Source organism: Dermacentor albipictus, chromosome 9 (genome assembly GCF_038994185.2).
Source record: "Dermacentor albipictus isolate Rhodes 1998 colony chromosome 9, USDA_Dalb.pri_finalv2, whole genome shotgun sequence".
Taxonomy (NCBI): domain Eukaryota; kingdom Metazoa; phylum Arthropoda; class Arachnida; order Ixodida; family Ixodidae; genus Dermacentor; species Dermacentor albipictus.
Genome location: NC_091829.1, coordinates 51,520,559 through 51,540,916, shown reverse-complemented (window position 1 = coordinate 51,540,916; position 20,358 = coordinate 51,520,559). Strand labels below are relative to the sequence as shown.

At 43.2% G+C, this 20,358-nt stretch overlaps 1 protein-coding gene across 12 annotated transcripts in view; it reads right to left on the bottom strand.

The window, feature by feature from the left end:
* LOC135911930 (cholecystokinin receptor type A-like) overlaps positions 1-20,358 on the bottom strand; it is a 463,919-nt gene that overhangs the window by 25,403 nt on the left and 418,158 nt on the right. For 8 of the 12 annotated variants that reach the window (XM_070525689.1, XM_065444271.1, XM_070525688.1 and 5 more), the window contains one exon: positions 2,848-2,945. The gene's annotated coding sequence lies outside the window, so the exon portion shown is untranslated. The remainder of the gene's footprint in view (positions 1-2,847; positions 2,946-20,358) is intronic. The other 4 variants (XM_065444276.1, XM_070525691.1, XM_065444274.2 and 1 more) reach the window with 1 other exon arrangement.

Below are 20,358 nucleotides of genomic sequence, written 5' to 3'. Positions count from 1 at the left end.
ATTTAGGTGTTTATTTTACTCCCACTTTGAATTGGCACCATCAAGTCGATTATGTCACCGCTAAAGCATGCAAAATCCTGGGATTTCTTCGCCGGAATGCAAACACTTTTCCACAGTCATGTCGGGACATCTTGTACAAGACTTATGTGAGGTCAATTCTGGAATACGCGTGTATGGTTTGGGACCCGCATACTCGTAGAGATAAAGATAAGCTAGAGCGGGTGCAGAATATTGCCGCTCGCTTCGTATCTGGCATACGCGGGGCGCAGTACAGTGCATCCCGTACGAAGGAAGCACTCAACTGGGAATTACTAGACATGCGCCGTAAGAAGTTGAGGCTGAAGTTTTTCCATGCTATTTATGATTCAGCTGTTCGGGTTTATCGCGAAAAGTTTGTGCAAGAGCCTTTTTATAGATACAATCGTGTTGACCATGATTTTAAGGTCATTGAATTTGCGACAAAAACTGAATTGTTTAGAATATCTTTCTTTCCTAAAACCATTAGGGAATGGAATAGTCTGCCGTGTGATGTTGTGAGGGTTGAATCAAATGATGCTTTCTTTTTGATCTTGTAGATTGTAGATGTGCATTGCTAAGGGCTTTGCCTTTTTTCCTGTTTTTTTTCTTGCTTTTCCTCTTTTGTTATCACTTTTAACACTGTACAGGAGCAGAGGTGTCGTATGTATTTCTTGTACTCTTTCTTGTCTTCCTGTACTCACCCCCCCCCCCCCCCCACTGTAATGCCTTGGCGCTGTGGGTTCCTTAATAAATAAAAATAAATAAATAAGGTAATGTTCAACAGTCTCAGAAGAGAACAGCAGTTTACGATAGGTAGCGAGGCACTGGAAGTGGTAAGGGAATACGTCTACTTAGGACAGGTAGTGACTGCGGATCCGGATCATGAGACTGAAATAATTACAAGAATTAGAATGGGCTGGGGCGCGTTTGGCAGGCATTCTCAGATCATGAACAGCAGGTTGCCATTATCCCTTAAGAGAAAAGTTTATAACAGCTGTGTCTTACCAGTACTCACGTACAGGGCAGAAACCTGGATGCTTACGAAAAGGGTTCTACTTAAATTGAGGACGACGCAACGAGCTATGGAAAGAAGAATGGTAGGTGTAACGTTAAGGGATAAGAAAAGAGCTGATCGGGTGAGGGAACAAACGCGAGTTAATGATATCTTAGTTGAAATCAAGAAAAAGAAATGGGCATGGGCAGGACACGTAATGAGGAGGGAAAATAACCCATGGTCATTAAGAGTTATGGAATGGATTCCAAGGGAAGGGAAGCGTAGCAGAGGGGGCAGAAAGTTAGGTGGGCGGATGAGATAAAGAAGTTTGCAGGGACAACATGGCCACAATTAGTACATGACCGGGGTAGTTAGAAAAGGATGGGAGAGGCCTTTGCCCTGCAGTGGGCGTAACCAGGCTGATGTGGATGATGACATTAAATGATACCACTAGGCAGGACCACGTTCTAGATTACAAAATTTGTTTGGTCTGGAAGATCGGTATTATAAATTGCGAATAATAACCCTGACAAAGAACGAGGAGTCAATTGTAATTTTTTTCCTACAACACGAAAAATAAAAGTATTCTAATGAAAATAGAAATGTAATCAAGAGATCATCCTCCAGAAAGAGCAAAGCGTTTAACTTAAGTTTCCTAGCTTCAGTTCTATAATATTATTGTTCGTCATTTTAGAATAATAATAGAGAACTCGAATGTAACATCTTTCATAAATAAGCACTCAACTCAATTCCGTGAAGATTTTTCTTATGCTCTTCATTTTGTTTCAGGTAAGTTCCTGTGTGTGAAACATTCTGGCGAAGAAGTTCCGCTTACTGAGTGAAATTTACGCGGAACAAAACTAGCTTGGTTCAATTCTTAGTTGAAACAACGTGGAACAAGATTACGAAGCGTATATAGTAAATGTGGCAGTTCGCTTTACCAATAGAAAAGCCGACGCTCAAGGGCTCGTGTCCCATATAGAGTAAACTTTGCGAATGGGAAAATTTTGCGAATATGCTGGACTTGGTGTAATTTAAGTGGAACGATATTAGGAACGGACATAGTTGCTGCAACTGTACACGGACTCACTGTCTCTCTAAGAATCCGGTCAGAGAAGCCAGGAAGATCAAAACAACAAAACTACGCGGTTTCTAGCTTTTCGTTTACTAGCTTGTTTGTTTGTTTTCTTTTCGTTATTGCTGGCACTGGTGCACTGCACATTCCTCCCAGGAACCTAATCAGATCCCTATACCCGTCTTGTCTTATAACGTGGATCCCGGAAGGCTTCGTTTTTACCTCTCGCCTCCTACGTGAACATTTTCGCAGAGGACGTTTAGATTGCAGTCGGTTCCCTGAGAATTGTGCACGTCAGCATCTAGAGCAACGCCAGCCTGCGCTGGAATGCGGAAGCAACCTCACTGTCTGATTATCTTTTATAGCAGCTCTTTTAGGCTTGTGCTATGCTGTACTACGATTCCCGCGCCTCGAATTCCCGAGGAACGAAAATTGTTTAGCAGTATTGACAAGTTTTTGCTCCTTTTTGAGTTGCGCAATTATCATGGGGGTAGTGAAATTTTATGTCGTGGACACTCCGGCGCCTATAAAACCAGATATTATCACTTCGAACAATCCCCCGCAGAAGTGGCTTCTGCGAGCGTATCAAATATTCATTCAGGAATGTTAAGAATGTAACAGCACTGGAACTTGAAGCGTTCTATTTAGGGCTTGTCAAAAGTGGCTGAGGCTTCGTTGCAATTTATTCTCGCGTAAATGGGAGGTAAATTCTTTAGGAATTGTTGTACTCTTATACTCGAGAACGTCTACAGAAACTCACCTACTTGCAGTGTCTCCGAAGCTTCGGTGTCACCAGCGTGCGGTATCTGTGTACCGTATGCGACGGTACGGCAGGCCTTGCGTATTGGTCTCCCAGACCTGCGAAGACATCACCAAGACGAGCATAAGGTATGCGTGTGAGGCAATTATAATCTAATATGTTTTGGATGTAGAGACAAACGCAAACCTCTCTGTCAATAACAGGTACAGGGAAAAAAAGAAAGTGCGCCGCTACTATTTTAAGTCTCCTTTCAGATAGGCTGGAGCAATACCTGAGAAACCTATTTACAAATTCGTTCCACTTTCTCTAATTTTCCGCATTCTATTCTCATAAATCTTCTGGCTCCTATATTCTAGAAGATTAATATATACGGAAAGGTAGTTACTGTCCACACAACTAAATGACAAGAGGGGAGGAGCGAGGCATTCTACATAGAATCACTAAGTATTGCGAATGTGATGTCATATATTTTAGGTCGAACGAGATTAGAAGGGCCCGTAAAATAAAACCAGACAGCTTTTTTTACCATCGCACACAAATCTTAAGTTTCAATTAAGTACAGCTTTCATAACAGTTCTTCCCAACCACAACATATTGGATTTAGCCGATAACTGGAATGACTTCGGGAACCGTAATAACCGTGTTTCGTGGTTCACCTCACGTGTAGCATTAGCGTACGTTCGGCTACACGCCAAACACGGGAGATATTATACGCGGTTGAGAAAATTTGGTCGGCCGAACACAACGCCACCTTCGCTCTCTTTTTTATTCGCTCCAACGAGAGCGTCATTCACGTCGAAGTGGTGGCATCCAATTTGCCGCGTTGACGGAGAGTCGGGAAAAACACGTCTTTTCGAGCGGTGCCTGCGAGGCCCAGACAAGGTTGTCTAATCGGTCCGCGCGAGGAGATGACAAGCGATCGATCACCGCCAAAAGAAGGCAAATCGATGCGGCATCGGCCGCTCACAAAAGAATGCAATTCGCTTAGCAGCTTTTTGCCCTGTGTGCTGAAGCGGTACATTTCTTTCGTTCTTTTATTTTTGTGCGCGTACTTTTCTTTCTAAATATAGCTCGAAAAAGCTTTGAAAAAGAATGTCAGAACAATTTTTTTTATTTGCTGTTGATTCTTGACACGTGAAAATATGAAACCTCGAAGGCGACAATCTCGAAGTGCAAGCAAAGAGAGAAAAAAAAACGCCGGGACAATTCAGCCACAGGGCTATTGACAACATTCCTGTAGCACCCGACTTGCCTATAGCATGGACGTGTTCGTTTATAAGGGACGTATAATCCGGTGGCTAAATTTTCGTTAGATATTTGGTTCGATGTTTCGGACTTTCTCATACTATTGCGAGTGACACGTGTGAGCGCAATTTGTATCACTTTGTTTGCGCTACATTCTTGAGCGTTGTTTGTTCTCATGTAGTGTTTATTGCGTTTACTTTGCACTTGACATTCTTAATATAGTTCAAGCTTTCTTTACAATAATTTGCTTGCTTACTTACTACTACTTTACAATACTTTACAATACAATACTTAGGACTATGCCAGTAATATTAAACTTTCCCTCAGTATTCTTAGTATCGTATTATAACCAGAGTAGGCGCGAGATCCGCTGAAACGAGAATTCAATATTGAAAAGAAAAAAATTATTCGCCATATGTTAGTAAAAGCTGCAAAATAACCACATTGAGATATAACCTGTTTTATTTGTTTTTATACCTTACTTAAGCATTAGAGTCAACTGCAGACATAAACGCTATGTTCATGGATTCACTTCGTAGGTTTGTACTGCTTCAGGATGGATGATAACATTCCCTTTTATCAAACGCCCACTCCCTTGTGCAGATCCGCATAAGAAATGTGCTGAAAACTTCAATAACATATAATTGTCACGTCAACCAAGAGAGAAAGATATACTTCTTACTGAACTTTCATTATTAGGTATTTATGGTATATATTGTTGCTTTTCTTGAAATTATAGATCCCTGTTGACTAAAGAAGTGTTTTAAGTAGCCAAGTTAACACTATCCTACTGGCTTCGTCCTTCCGTTGTTTGTTCCATAAATCTTGGCGTCTACACAATATAAAAGAAATATAGTGCCTTCATGGTTTTCTTCTTTCTTACTGTGAAATATTGCCGCAGGTAAATTGTGATTTGTGACATTCGCCTTTCAACTTTACCTCCCTGTGCGAAGATATATGCCAAGGCATTTCATTAATGGCAGAGACAGGACAAGGCCGTATTTCTTCTTGAGCGGGAATGTGTCACCTTGGCCGAGCTCTATATAACCAGAAGCCTGCCAATATTTTCAATCTCGAACGTGCTTTTATTTTATTTTTCACGTGCTTGTCTTCGCCCTGTGATTTTATTAGAGAGGCTAAATTTGTCAGCACATGCTATGTGGGGTTCTAACTTTCGTGATGTAGAACTATTGCAATATGGGCTATTGCCATAGAATAGATGGTTATATTTTTTTCAAATATTCATAGCGTAAAAAGACTCTCTTGGATGTCATTGGTAGTATTGGAATAGTTGACTGACATTCAATTTTGACTGCTATCAGTGGGAAAATGATGTCTAGCACATTATCGAAGATTCACCGATAACTTGCTAGCGACAACACTGACTTCATAAATTTTGTGATCGGAATTTTCGGAACTGTCTCAGCTGTCTAAATCTTAAATGTGGCTCCCACATATTGATAACTAACCGTTGTTACAGCAGTCTAACTACGTTAGTGATATCTTCAAATCTCAAAAGCCGATGATAATTTCTTGCATTACAGCTATGGCGCATTTACAGCGCCTTTATTTCTTCTCTGATTGAACAGTTATACGCGTAAGTTAATCGTATGTAAGCAATGTCATTTTGGTTGAGAAGCTTGAGTTCAACTTTCTCTCCCTTTACTCTGCTCCCGCATTCTGAAATTATCTATCCAGTGACTGAGCACACGCATCCAGTTGGGACGGATGTTGCTGGAGTGCAAAATACTTCATTGGTACTTCAAAGACTTGCGCGTGGGAGATTTACTCTGACTTTATTATCACATCTACAGACTAACCAGCTGTTTTACAGCATCGACGGTTCAGTAATAGGTCAACTCTCGATAATATTTGTAGTATATTCTCAGTAGCTTTGCATCACCAGCTTAAAAATAAGGACTGTAGGACGAAAAATCTATGTGCTCCCGTATATGCAGACTAGTAGTGCTTCTCTCATAAGGTGTTTAGAACAAGCGTGAACCTTAAGAGTAAGCTATAGGTCGGCCCAACTTCGATACCATGTATTCAAGTACACGTAAAGCACAGAAATGCTTTTCTGAGATAACAATTGAGAGATAAATTGGAAGTCTAGTAGCTGCCGCAAAGATAATTTCAATTTAGTGCCTGAATTGCTTCACAAAAATTACCAAAAATCGTTAAGCATGACAAAAAAAAATAGAAGCACGGAGTTTACAAATCTGTAACTCTGTACCGAGAACAGATTTCTGAGTTATGCAAACTGCATCCGTTACAACCTACAAAGCAATCATATATATATATATATATATATATATATATATATATATATATATATATATTACGTGCATTTATTACAATATTCACAAAGGTTTTTCAATGTTTAAAAAAGAAGGTGGAAAGGATCCAGCGGATTTCAGCACGCTTTATATGCTCCAAGTATCGCCGTACTGACTCGGTTACAGATATGATACAGCAGTGTGAATTAGAAACGCTGGAAATGTGAAGAATAAAACATCGACTCAAACTTTTTTTCCAGATAATGCAAGGGGCATTAAAAATAAATAAAGATCATTATGTGAAAGCGCCTCTAAAACGTGGTTCACGAAAAAACCATAGCAGGGTACTGCAACCTATTAACACACGTACGGATGTGTATCGGTATTCCTTTTTTCCTGATGTAATTGAACTATGGAACAAACTGCCAAGTGATGTTGTGGAGAGTATGAATGTGCAACAATTTGAGTTGGGTGTCGATATGTTTTTGAGAAATGGTGTGCAAATTTTGAATTCTGATTCATGATTGCTCATTGAAGTGTTTATGAAATGTATATGTTCTTCTTCCCTCCCTGTAACGACCCTCGCTGGAGGGTTAACAGTATGACCAAATAAATAAATAATAAAAAGTGGTATTTGCATATTACTGGCGTTTTTAGGAACCGTATATAATACATGAATGTTGTCCGCGTTGGGTGTACTATTAGATGCAATTACCGCAACTGTGATGCCATTCTTCATTTCGGTGTTGTAGAGCTGTAAACTTGACAGTGTATTTTTTTAGTATTTGCAATTTTTCACCATTTTATTAACACCATAGAAGGCCCAAATGAAATACGCTTTCAGTAGTCACGACAGTTTAACTTTTTCATTTAAGTGCAATAGAACATATAGTTAGGTAGAGTGTTGAAAAAACGATTTCTCTTTACCCATAAAGATAAGATCCCTCGAGCAGTGCTGGGCAGTATCGAAGATACACGTATCTTAGAAGCTATCTTGAATCCTCTTTGGGTGTTTTGTATCTCTATAACGATACGTCTGGGAAGACGTGTATCAGTGTCTGGATTTCCTGTGCATTAAAGAATGCATCGTGTATGCTAAAGCACAAGATACAGGGCTATCGCAACATCACTGTGCGAAACTATAAGCGTTGACTGAGCTGCGCTTCTCAAGCTGATACTGAGTCCGCCAAGCCACCTCAATTTCCATAGGCACTGAATTTTCTGCTGTCCGACTTTAAGAGGTAAGTCAGCAATACTTCATGCTTAAATGTCTTAGCTATTAGTGGTGCCGCCTGCGTCACATTTCTACATATTCACTGTGATTGTGTGATTGCATCCTCCTTGCTATTTCAATTAGATATATTTTTCTTTTCATTAGCTCCCCCTAAATTTCTTACTTTTACGAATCATCAGGTAATCAGTGGTGTAAGTGGCAGTAGCGTAAATTGCAGCGGTATTCTGTGCCACTTTGGGCCACACAATACGTATCAAACGTTTTTGGGCTGCACACGTTTTCTTATAGAAGAAAAATCGTAAAAGGATTGTGCAATATTGGATATGTCGCTAAAAACGCTTTACGCCAGCAGGTAAGTAGAATATAAAAGGTCACCGCAGATTTAAGTGCTCTCTGTATAGACGATGCCTCTTAAAAAGAAAAAAAGTGTCGCTACTAGCGTTGTTGCTGCTGCACAAGTCTCTATTCGGTATCACGTAAAAAGTAATATGTTTACAGGCAAAGTAAAACTCCACAGCGGTACCTGCACCATCGTGGAGACGGTTCTTATTGATGTTCTTGTAGTTAGATGGCAACCCGCTAGCTCTTGGACAAGCAGCGCAGTGACTCCGATCAATTACAAAAATGACAAGCAATAAACGCTGACAGCGCAGCGTATAAAGAGCTTTCATGTTAAGCAGCTAAAGCAACCCCAATAAATCGTTTCAGAATGAAAGTACTCTACTTTGAGCAAGAAAGACACAGATTTTGAGATAGTAGTAGACATTTAATTCAAATGAGAAACGGTTGGTCGGAGTTAAGAAATTTCCAAGGAAACATTTTTGTGCATGCGCGTTTGCGGCTACATTAGATTTATATTTTTCCTAAATATCTTCATTTGCTCTCCCAAATCATTTCTAGCCATTACGAATGTGTTTGCTATTATCATACCAAGAACCTGCAGTGTACCTATTAGAAACCTGCATTGCAAGTATTTTTATCATTGATCAAGTTTTTGTGTTGCTCACACCTTCTAAAGATGCCGCATCGGAACGGGCTGAAAGCCTCCCAAGAAGAAAAACTTGGGGCTGGAGAAATAAAAAAAACACGTACTGTACGCGGCATACCATCTGCACATAAATTGCACAGCCTCCTGCAGTAAAGCCTCACCTTTAAAGTTGCACCTGGCTTACACCAACGCCATATTTCTTCCGGGTGCGCTGTCCTTGTGTGTCATACGAATCGGTATCAGTAGCCAAACCGATCCGTTTCTCTCAGTGCTACGGCATAAAATGAAAAATAGCCTAATATTAAAAAAAGAAAAGCTTCTCTCAAGAAAGAAGCATCGCGAGATGATCACAGCTGTTGATATTGTATTGTTTTTCCGTCGCCGAAAGATGCAATACAGCTGCGGCGATATTGCCTTTTGCTGCCGCACTGTCCACAAAGCCGTACACGACGCAATTTTCGCCGAGATGCCCCCGCTCCGAGGTGTTGCCTCCGTTTTCAACGACAATGTTGTCGCGGGTGTGGCGGCGATTGAATTCCCTTTTGTTGGAGCGCTACACCAACAGTTCGCGACGCACTTATGACAGCAGATTTTTTTTTTCAATCTCCTCCCAATTCGGACACCGACCGCACTTCGCTATCTTTCTCTGATGCTGCGACATCCGTGTTTCTTTATTTCCTAGGCTTGCCTCCACACTTCCCATAACGCACGGTTTGCGTGAGCTCGCCTGTGTTTGAAGAAAACTTGAAGCTCGGTCGCAGATCAGCCTCGCTAAAAACAAGTGTGCACTGCAAGAGGTGGACTACGGTTGCGAAAATTCGTTTCTTCAAATGTAGAGAATGCGCAAAGAAATCAATCTCCATGCTGTCTGGACTTTGGAGTACAAATACTGTTAAACTTCTAAAGACCGAATGTTGTTTGTATTCACGGTACTGTCCATTTACAAAATAGCTTGATGTGCATTAGATTGGGGTATAACATACCCCGGTTACTTCATTTCTGCTTGCTCTACTAAAAATCAAAATGAAGAAAGAGGTTATACGAAAGATAACAATACGACAACGTAGTCTTCACTCAGTATTGACGCCTTCGGGCTGATGCCGATGAACAAGTATGGACATAATGTAGCGTAGTGTACCTTAAAATATTATACATTCACTAACAATTGTTTGGTTAGGACTTCGGATAAGTGTATTTCAACTTTTTACAGTATTTTGCTTGCGTAAGATGTGACAGCAGTTTCGGCTGTGGTGAAGTACAAGTCTAGAAAACATTGTTCCTCACGCCTTTGAGGTAGACGCGAACGCTTCTGGGGTCGAGCTAGACCATTAAGAGAAGGGAGAGAGAGAGAGAGAGAGAGAGAGAGAGAGAGAGAGGCAAAGGAAAGACAGGGAGGTTGACCAGAGATTATCTCCGGTTGGCTACCCTGTACTGGGGGGAGGGGCAAGGGGATACGATAAGACCATTAAGGATGCATCTGAACAGTATTAGGACAATAGGAAAACATTTTTGTTGGAGCAGCGCCCGAGTTCTACAGCTGTAAGGTAATTCACGTTTAAAACTAGAAAATAAATTGCATGTAGCAACAAAAGAACAGCAGCGCATTAACGCACTACACTGTAATAATGTATTAAGCGCCCACAGGAGTGAACACTCATTATAGAGCGGGATATTGCCATTCTGTGACTTTGTCGCATCCTCATTTACTTTACGTGGCAACTGGCAAGCTATTCACGGTTCTCTTAGCCACAAAGCTGGTCACCTTTCCACACACACACACACAAAAAAAACAAGGACAACACGAATGCGTGATTAAGCTAACGCGGACGTATGTGATTATGGCAGCCATGGTGCAGCTACACGCATTAATTATTTAAAGGCGCTTTGGAGAAAAGAAATTGTAAAATACTACCGAAGCATAACCTCGGTGCCAACGCCAAAAGAGGAAGCCGAAGCAGGTTCCTCGCTTGCCTTCGAGCTATGCGTAAGGTACCATAGCAACACGGTAATCGCAAAAAGTGTCAAAATAACGCGCTGCAAAAACTTGCTTATGCCCTTTTAGCGGCTCCAAACACGTTCGGCTTCCCAAACCACTTTTGTCATTTTTTGTTTCGTTTTGGTCTCAGGATTTTCGTTTTTCTTTAATAATTGTACTCACTGCACTTGCGCGACAGTCAGGGTGAAAGCAGCTTTTTCCGGGAGCCCGCTTTTCACGGAACAGATAACATTACTGGGCAATACTTATTTCTCCCCCCGAATGTTCTCCCTCCTTTCCGACCTCATATTCACAGTAGTGTTCCCCTGCTTTACAATAAATAGATTGCGCAACGTCGCGAGAGCTTTCCACCAGATTTCGTAGCTATACTAGCACACGTTTGCGTTGTAAGTTACGCCTCGTTGCTTTCGACTAACGTAGACGTCAGTGCGTCAGCCTGATATATCTTGAAACGCGTCGCTGCCTCTTGTTCTTTTCTCGCAGTCCTCCTCTCCCTACAACCCCGCGCTGCTCTTTTTCTGTGTTTTCACACGATGTTCGGTTGCTATGGAAACTGAGAGGCGCTACTGCGACAGCTTTCCTATAAACAGTGTGGAAGATAAAAAGAAGATGCAAAAGAACTCGCGGAATGGTAAGCGCCTTTCAATTGTCTCCCCGTTTCCATTCCGTGTGGTCATCCTCCTCCTATTTCGGCTCCCCATAAAGCTTATCTTCCCCAGCCGCCGTCGTTGCGGAGATTACTTTGTTTTTCTTATTTGTACCACACATACGGCAGCGGAAAGTACAGCTTTCCGAAATAGAAAGGCACGGATTGCTTTCACCGAAGACACAGAGAAAAAAAAAAGAAGCCACGTGGCTTCAGGGTGGCAAGCATACGGTCAGAATCTCGAGGCTGTTGGGCGCGCTTCCGAGAGGATTGTGCCCTGTTTGGCGGCCGCGTGAATTCCAAGCACGTCCTAACTGCCGCGAAGGTCGGAGGAAGCAAATAAAGTGGTAACGGGGATCATGACCAGAAAACGAAGCGTCGCAATCCTGCGCTTATCGACAGCATACGGGTCGCGAGAGGGGAAAGAAAAAGAGACCGCTCCGTACGCTCGGAAACTACAACCCAGAACCTTTTTATGCCACTAACACCGTACTGAGGTCCATTACGGTGAAGCCGGAGTCCGCGCGGCGAGTGCATTCGAAGAAGCCCGCGGAGTACGCCCAAAATGCAGATTGCTAGAATGGCACGATCTTGTTGAGCGCGAGATAACGTTCCTGGAGAAAGTGTGGTGAACTGGGTGTTTGGAGCGTGGATATCTGTGCCATTCGTAAAAACGTCACAGAATAGAAAGTTACCTGATAGAGGGATCGAAATATTGACCACGCTGTTTAGGGTAGGTTTTATAAAATTTATCTCGCTTTGCTGTTGTCCTGCAGACCGTAACCTCACTTTTCTGTCTTTTGTGAATTCTAGCATGAAATATTGGAACACCTGCTGCGTATTCTTTTAGGGGAGGGGGGTAGTAGTAGTTCTGATTCCTAATAATGGCATAAGAACGCATACAGGTGATCTTTAATAAAAATTACTTATAAGCTTGATTAGCTTACCATTTATGAATAAAGGTCATCGCAAGAAATGTTAAGAACGTAAAATACGGGGAAAACATAGTTCGGCATGCTAGCTCAGGTTCCTTGCATGCTGGTTTTATGGCACATTGCACTGGTTCCGACCGCGCTATTTCCTGGTTCATAACAACGCGGAGAACTTCGACCACGCACCCGCGCGCGTTGGTGTTGCACCCTGCCGCGTGCGGTGCGTGGTTCAGCCGTGTCCGGAGAAAATAGGATAGTGCTGATGCTGGGTGATTGGACCTTTAAGGCCCCTCAGTGGGGGCAGCACACCTCCCTTGCCTCTACTTAACTTAGATGGCACCCCTGGACTGATCCATTCAGGGGAAGGTGGCCGATCGCCTTAATGGGTCACCTCTTTTAAATGACTCCATCCTCATTTTCTGGTGACCTGCGGTGACCAAATAGGGGTAGAGCTGATGCTGGGTGATTGGACCTTTAAGGCCCCTCAGTGGAGGCAGCACACCTCCCTTGCCTCTGCTTAACTTAGACGGCACCCCTGGACTAATTCATTCAGAGGAAGGCAGCCGATCGCCTTAATGGGTCATCTCTTTTAAATGACTCCCTCCTCATTTTATGGGGACCTGCGTTAGCCTTGTGATGTTACACCACAAGGCTAAAGTGTGTTACATCACCATCTCGGGATGTAACACACTTTGGTATAGCGGCAGTGTACAGTTGGAGCTTACAAGCTTATTTTTCACAAGTCTGGTACCGTCCCCTTGCTGGGCTGGGTGGAGGGTGGCTGCCACGCTGCAGCTCACAGACCTAATTACATGGCTACAGATTTCCCTCCGTTGACACTTGATCAGTTCCTGAATAGGTGAAACACTGCATCAGCCCTAAATTTTTTCTAGAGAGCAAGAAAACGCTTCCGCGCTTCAACGTTACGTGCCCATGCGACATGCCTGAAAAGCTGGTAAGAAAGCCACCCTCTTCCTAGTTGCGAAATGCCAGCACAAACACTAGGGCCAGGCTATAAGGTACGAAAATTACAAGCAGTGATCTAATTATTGAGACACGAGACATCATTTACTATTGGAACCTATCCAGCCTCAAAACATTTGGGAGCGTCCACAACACTGCGCCTGCACACCATTCGATGAAAACCATTAGAGGGGTGCTATCAGATGAGGACTTCGTTGAGTTGAGCGATGACCAACTGCTAGAAGGCTGAAAACACCAGAACGTCCTCAGCGTTAGGAGAATTAGGATTAAACGAGATGACAAGGAAACACCGACCAAACACATAGTATTAACTTTCGGCTCCAGCATTCTCCCTGAAGCGCTCGTAACAGGCTACACAAAGATCTGAGTAAGCGCATAGATTATTAGATGTATGGTCATGGTTCGCAAAGATGCTGAGGCAAGCTCACTTGCCCCACGTGCGAGTCCAATGACCATTCTTCCGAGACTTGCGAAAATGTACTCCACTGTGTGAAATGTAATGGCGGGCATGCCACGTATTCGAGCTCGTGCACGTCTTGGGAAAACAAGAAAAGGTGGTGATAACACTGAAGGTTAAAGAAAACATTGAATTGGATGAATGAAAAGTTATCAAAATCAAAAGGGAGTCACGGGAAACGCCTGAAATTACTGAGAGGCACAAAATACGCTGACGCGGCGCGTAAAGGGGTAGCACCGCGGCCGGCTCAGGAATTCCCTTGGACCAAGCGGAGTGAAGCAGTACTTGTACCACCTGTCCCCGTAACGTCAGTGGGTAAATTTACTCCGTCCCCTTCGAAACAGGGCCCCTCAACCCCTGGGCTGTCGGGTCGAGAAGCCTCTCCACACGTGGCGAGGCCTATAGCAAGGTCACAAAGCCGGCGCAGATGGCCGCGCAGTGCCTGTCTGGAGGATAGAGAGACCACCCAATGCTCCTCGGCGCCGTCGATGTCGAAGGAGCAATGCAGCTCATTTGACCGTTCTAAAAATGAAAAAGCGGGCTGAGTGGCGGTGCCCGGAAAAAAATTCATAATTCATAAAGAAGAAATTCCTTGCACGAAAATAGCTACGGCAAGTCTGCATATGGCTAGGGCGCCATGCATTATTTTCGGGCCCATGCGCCAACAATAAAATAGGTGAGCGTGGGTCCATTCCGGATATAGTGCAATACCGGGTCGATCCGCTGAGGAGGTGAAGCAGGCTGCAAGCGCTCCGCCCCTAGTATTAATATTATTGAATAATCATAAATGAAATAAATAAATCAAGATGTATTGTTTCAAGTCGATGGGTATAATATAATCGTTTGTGAACAGCACTCACGAGCAGGAGAGACAGAGAGAGAGCAAGGGCAGAAAAGGCAGGGAGGTCAACCAGACGAGCACCCTGTTGGCTACTCTACACTGGCGTGGGGGAAAGGTTAATAGAAAGCTGAAAAACATAGGACACAGTAAGCACTGAGTGCTTGTGGGAGGATGAACAGGGGCACTAGAAACGGTCTTTTAAGCCCGTGCATTTCAAGTAGGTGTTGCGATGTACGCAAAAGACAAAAATGTATGTACAAGCATACGCCCTCACACTATTCATATTAATCATACGCTAGAGCACAATGCCACGGACTGTGGAGATGTCTGTGCCGTAGGAACGAAAGATGGAATAGTGATGTCAACTGTGTGTACCTCTCTAGACACACCCAAGTTTGACATCGAGAAGTTCACGAGCACGCACTTCACATGGGTTAGTCGTGATGATAATACCCCTGTGGTTTTAATGTAGACATTGCAAAACCAAACCAGAAATGGTTCGCTCAGTTTGTGCTAGAAGAGCTTGACGTCCCACACCAATCCAAGTAACTCGGCTACTCAGCAACGGTCGTGTGTGGATTTAATTTTGGCCAACAATCTGTCCAAGGTTGTAACCGAACCAATTCTGCACCTCACAGTAATCACAAAACTACCGTCGCTACCATAACCAAGGGACGAAAATAAATGCATGCACTCTTGTCTAGCCCCGTGTGATGTGGTACGGCTTGGCTGGTCGTCCACGTTCACGACGTCGAATGGCCCCTCAACTTATTTTTCTTACGGAAATTGCTGCTGAAGACATCCATTGGAATATTTATTTACTTATTTAAATTTCTTTACTGGCGTCTTATGAAGCATTGGGCAAGGGAGTGTCACAGAAGGACTAACACTGTATATATAATGGATATATGACATAGCATAATATGCATATATGAATATTAGACAGCATAAAAATGTCTACACAACATCTTATGCAAACGTCAGAGCATTGCGTAAATGTAATAGGAGACGGTAATCTACATATTAGAGAAAAGACCAAGGATACAGTTCTTTCAGCAAACAAAGTAACAACGTACAGGAATAGCCACTCCAACTTCATAGAATAAAGAATACAATAATATTAAAAAATAATAAACTTATAAACAAGAGAGCACGCTGAACGCATATAATTCAAACAAAAAATACATCATGCATTTTGTTGAAGTTACGCAGTGCAATATGAACGAACGAGCTTGCGGAATTTATCAGCGTTTGTTTCGAAGACGTTGAAATCAGGAAGAGCGTTCTTAAACGAAAGGCAGTGTTTCTAGGCATAGAACCGTTACGACAGCAAGGTATCTTGTGATTATTACGTGATGTTGGTGAATTTAAAGTTATCAGAGGAAAGGATTCATAGCCCACCTTTTCTTTTCTAGAGGCTACAGTTGCGACCATATTATTGTAGAGCACTTGCCTCCCATCCTCCATCCTTGTGTTTAAAGGCCTCATTGAGGCACTAGGGCTACTGTCATCGTTTTTTTCTAATGCTAAAGCATTACGTACCCCATTAGGCGAAAATCCGGCGTCGGCGGTGACCTATAGCGATGGTACCAAAAATGTCCGTCGTCGCAAAGAGTAAAAACACGTAAAAAAAATGTTCGGATTGAGGTGAAATTTCTCAGGGAGGTATCTGCAAACGAAGTAGTAGAATGGTTTTGAAAAGAAAATTCGGTAAATTTCGGTAAGCGCGGGAGTCGAACTAAGGCCTCCGGAGGGCGAGATGAGCACGCTTCCTCGACTCCATGGCGGCTCCACGGTTATGGTTGACTATAATGTGTGCTAGTGCGTGCATACCTGCACACGTGACGTCTCAGCCATCTGGCTGACTAAAGGTTTGGCCTAGTGCGTGCGTCATTGATCACGTGACGGCGCAGCTGAGAGATCCCGATGTACCGCTTCATATGCGGTGCACAGAGACCGGAAACCGGACCATAATGCCATCGCATTCCCGCACGCAAACAGTCTTAAGTGTCGTTGCCGAATTTTTACTGCATCATTCCTTCATAATGAAACATTTATGGCGATAGCATGCATCTCTAATCACTGTCATTTTCTTAATAATTATCTAATTTATGCACTTTAGAGCGACTGATTTCTTACAGCCCTTAGGAATTTTCTTTACCCATCTTTTATCTACCATTAACCAATCCGTTATTCCTTTTCAATCACTATTCATTGGCAACTCGTCGCCAAGTGGAGCCGCTCTTTGGCCATATCTGACCATTGCGCCAACAAACAGAACGCGTAATTCTGAACGGCAGAAGCCTCCCAGCACTGTAGCCAGAGGGAACAAGCCTGAGTAGTCGGAGCTGTCGCGTGATCGGAATTATGCCGGATCTCGGTCGCGCTCCCACCGCTAAGGTGCGAACGCCTTCGAGCGCTCTGAACTGAAACGGCACTGTTAACGAACGAGGCAAATGAGTTCCGAGCATTGGATTTCGACCAGTCGATTATCAACAACCCCGTGAGGGCGCCTACAGAAGAGAGAAAGCAAGGGGAGGGAAGGCAGGGAGGTCAACCAGAACAGCATCCGGTTTGCTACCCTACACTGGGGGTGGGGGAAAGAGGAATAGAAAGGGGAAGAAAGGGAGAGAGTCAGCACTGAGTACATGTGGGAGGGACACCTTACACAATGACACTATAAGCGGTCTCTTAAGCCCGTGCACTTCAAGTACCGCACTAGTGCACGAATCGCTTTTCGAGCCAGTGACGGTTGTGGCCACGGTCCGAGTATCTTTGACTCGGTGAATGGTCTAGAGTCCAGTCTGCGTAAAGTTGCCCGCAGAGAGAGGCGTTGGACATCGTAGCGAGGGCAGGTACACAGGAGGGGCTCGATGGTCTCCTCGCACCCACAGGAGTCGCACATCGGGCTCTCGGCCATTCGCATACGGTAGGAGGATGCGTTCGTGAACGCCACTCCCAACCACAAGCGACACAACAAGGTTGCTTCGCCGCAGCATTCGAAAGCGACCAGTCGAATGTTAAAACAGGAATGTGGCAGTAACCAGGTCTGACGCCTTCCGCAACATATAAAAATAACCATTCATTACGAGTCGTTTGTAAAGTTCATTCCTTGTCTGCATGCGGTATCTGGAAGGCTACGTGCAGCCAGGCGCACTCTCCCGGAAACTTTAGATATTTTTCAGCCGCGGAATCTCAAGAAAAAGTTGGCTAGATAATGCACTAGAGGCAGATTAATTGGGCACGTGCTGAACTGCATTCTTTTTTTTTAATTGTCGCGTGCTGTTGCCAAGTAGCTTGTAATTTTGATGCGGCTCAACTGCTTGCTTATACTGTATTATCGTCAAGTATGAAGTACATAATTACTAATATAAGATCACTGAAACAAGCACAAGAAGTTTCACCAATTAGTCTTGTTCGTCACTAAATCTAACAAATTTATCTAAAGTAATATATCGGATAACTGGAGAAAAGTGATGACTGTTCCAATTCGGGGGAAACCTTCACGTGTGTACTTTTAATTTGCTCGAAGCTCAATCCTGTCGGCCCCGCAAAGCGCACAGTGACTTTAACGCAGCAACCGGCTGCTTATACGCGTATGAGCAAACTTGGTCATCCTGGGGAGGAGCTATAATGTAGAGACAGACGGTGCTCAAACGCGATTACTGTGATGTCCCGTTATATATAGGTTGCTATGGGAAAGTTAACGTAGCACTTGCCTTGGCTAGTCCATTTGTCTGTGCTATGCAGCAAAAAAATAAAGAACTAAGTCAATATATTAAAACTAGATGTATAAACAAAGGCAACCCGATTGCAAATTGCAGTTCAACTGCAAAATGTACGCCGGCTTTCACCGCGCACTTGGCCACGAATGTTCTTGATTAAAGTTAATAACCTACGACGACAAGGAGCTCGGCTTAGCTCTTATGTTGTGTCAGTCTATTTTTAAAGCTTACACATTACGGCAAAGCCTGCAGTACCGTAAAGCCTGGTTGAATAACCACAAAAATTTTCCTAATGTTGAATAACTACAAAAATGTACGTAGCGATTCCCATAAAGTGTGTACTCCGAAAGACAAAAAAAGGATGCTTGTTTAAGAAAGATTCCTGCATTCCACTAAGAAAAACAATGGTTTTTAAAGCAGCCTTACTGACTGTTCCAACCCTTTCTGCGGAACTGTTATTCTATGCACGACGTTTTCACTACGGAAAAGAATGTATGTATAAAGCAAGAATAAACTCGATATATTCAACAGGAACGCATGTCTAGTTTTGATTACGACACAACTGTTGCTAGGGTCCAAACTTACTGGCGAGTGCATATCGTTTTGAAGCAGAGAGCCCTTTTCTTTGCAATGCACTGTAGGCACAATGGCTGCGCAGAAAGTTGTGCCGCGTACATATGCTATTCCTGGCATCAGCTCATCCAAATCACATTATACATGTATGCGTAGCGGTGTGTCTTCTGGGCACGTCGTATTTCTCAATATAGCCCCTGTTTAAGAAAAACTCTTTACGCCTGGAATAAAGCAAGTCATGCATGCATTCCGTGTAAGACAACCCGTTCTGCTTGAGAATACATCAACTCAATGCGCACTGTAGCTTGTTCCGTGCAGTGTATACTTTAGAGCACGTAAGACGCGGAAGTTTCGCATCTTCATATCATAAATACTCCGCACCTATCTGATATACTGCAAAACCAGATTGCTGGCCGGTTTCTGGGTTTTCGCTCTCTTCGTATACGAAGGTGTGTGTCGTTGAAGCAAATTTTTGTCGAACCACGAGCTACAATGGGATTTCTTCTTGCATTTTCAAGAAGCCTGAGTCTTTGCACAGAAGTTTGTACGACCCCTTGCAAACTATTCTGTACGGTCCTCGGAGAGGTTTTTCTCCACTACTTCAAATAAGATCTTCTTGAAGTCATTCTGAGTACGGTCATGTCGTTGCTGGAACAACAGAAATTTCGAATTTTATTGCGCTGAAAACACCAGCGAAATTGCAACTTCCTGTCTTTATGTGCGCTAAAATTTGCATAGAAGTTCTCTGCCTCATTCTGAAGAATCATTGAGTGTCGCTGCGGCTTTCTTTTTCTCGTCTACTGCGAATGCCGTACGGTCTCACAGTGGCAACTGCAAGGGTTTGTATAGCAGTCCAAGTAAATAATCGAAAAATATTTTAAGAGCACGCGTAAAAGCAACAACTGTAGGGTTGACGGGTAAATTGACAAACTAACTGATTAGTTTCATGTAGAGTACAAATGAAAATGTAGATGATTATTTCTTCGTTCGACAACCTTTGTGCATGGCTCACCATGTTTCTCACTCACAACGTGTTCGGAAGGTGCTCAATTAGCAGTTGCGTAACAGCAGGCGGGTGATAAAACGCAGAATGATGGGTGTATACATATATAACGGTAGAAGAATCGAAGAGGCGTTGATTATAGAGCCAACAGACGTAGCCGATATTATGGTAGGCATTCATAGGAAAAATTTGGGCAATCCATGTAATGCATACGGTAAATTGACGTAGAACTTCCTCTGGGCGTTATCTAAGTGTGCGTAAATATTATGCTTCTTGCTCCTCTGCACGCACCGAGGTGCCAATATCAGTTTTGTGAAACTTGATCTGACCAGTATGAAGCCTTATTAACCCTTATCCGTTGTTATCCACCATATCGTACTCGACCCCTGCCTTACCTACCTGTATCAGTCGGTATCAACCTTACGGCAATCGATCCGTTTCTTATCAACCATTATCTGTCTTTATCAACATTATCGCAGATAATTCAACCCTTGTGAGCTGTTATCGTTCCTTATCAACTTTATGGAACTTTGTATGACCATTGTGAACCTATATCGATGCTTATTAACCTTATCAGAAGTGCTCAAACTATTATAAGCCCTTATCGCTCT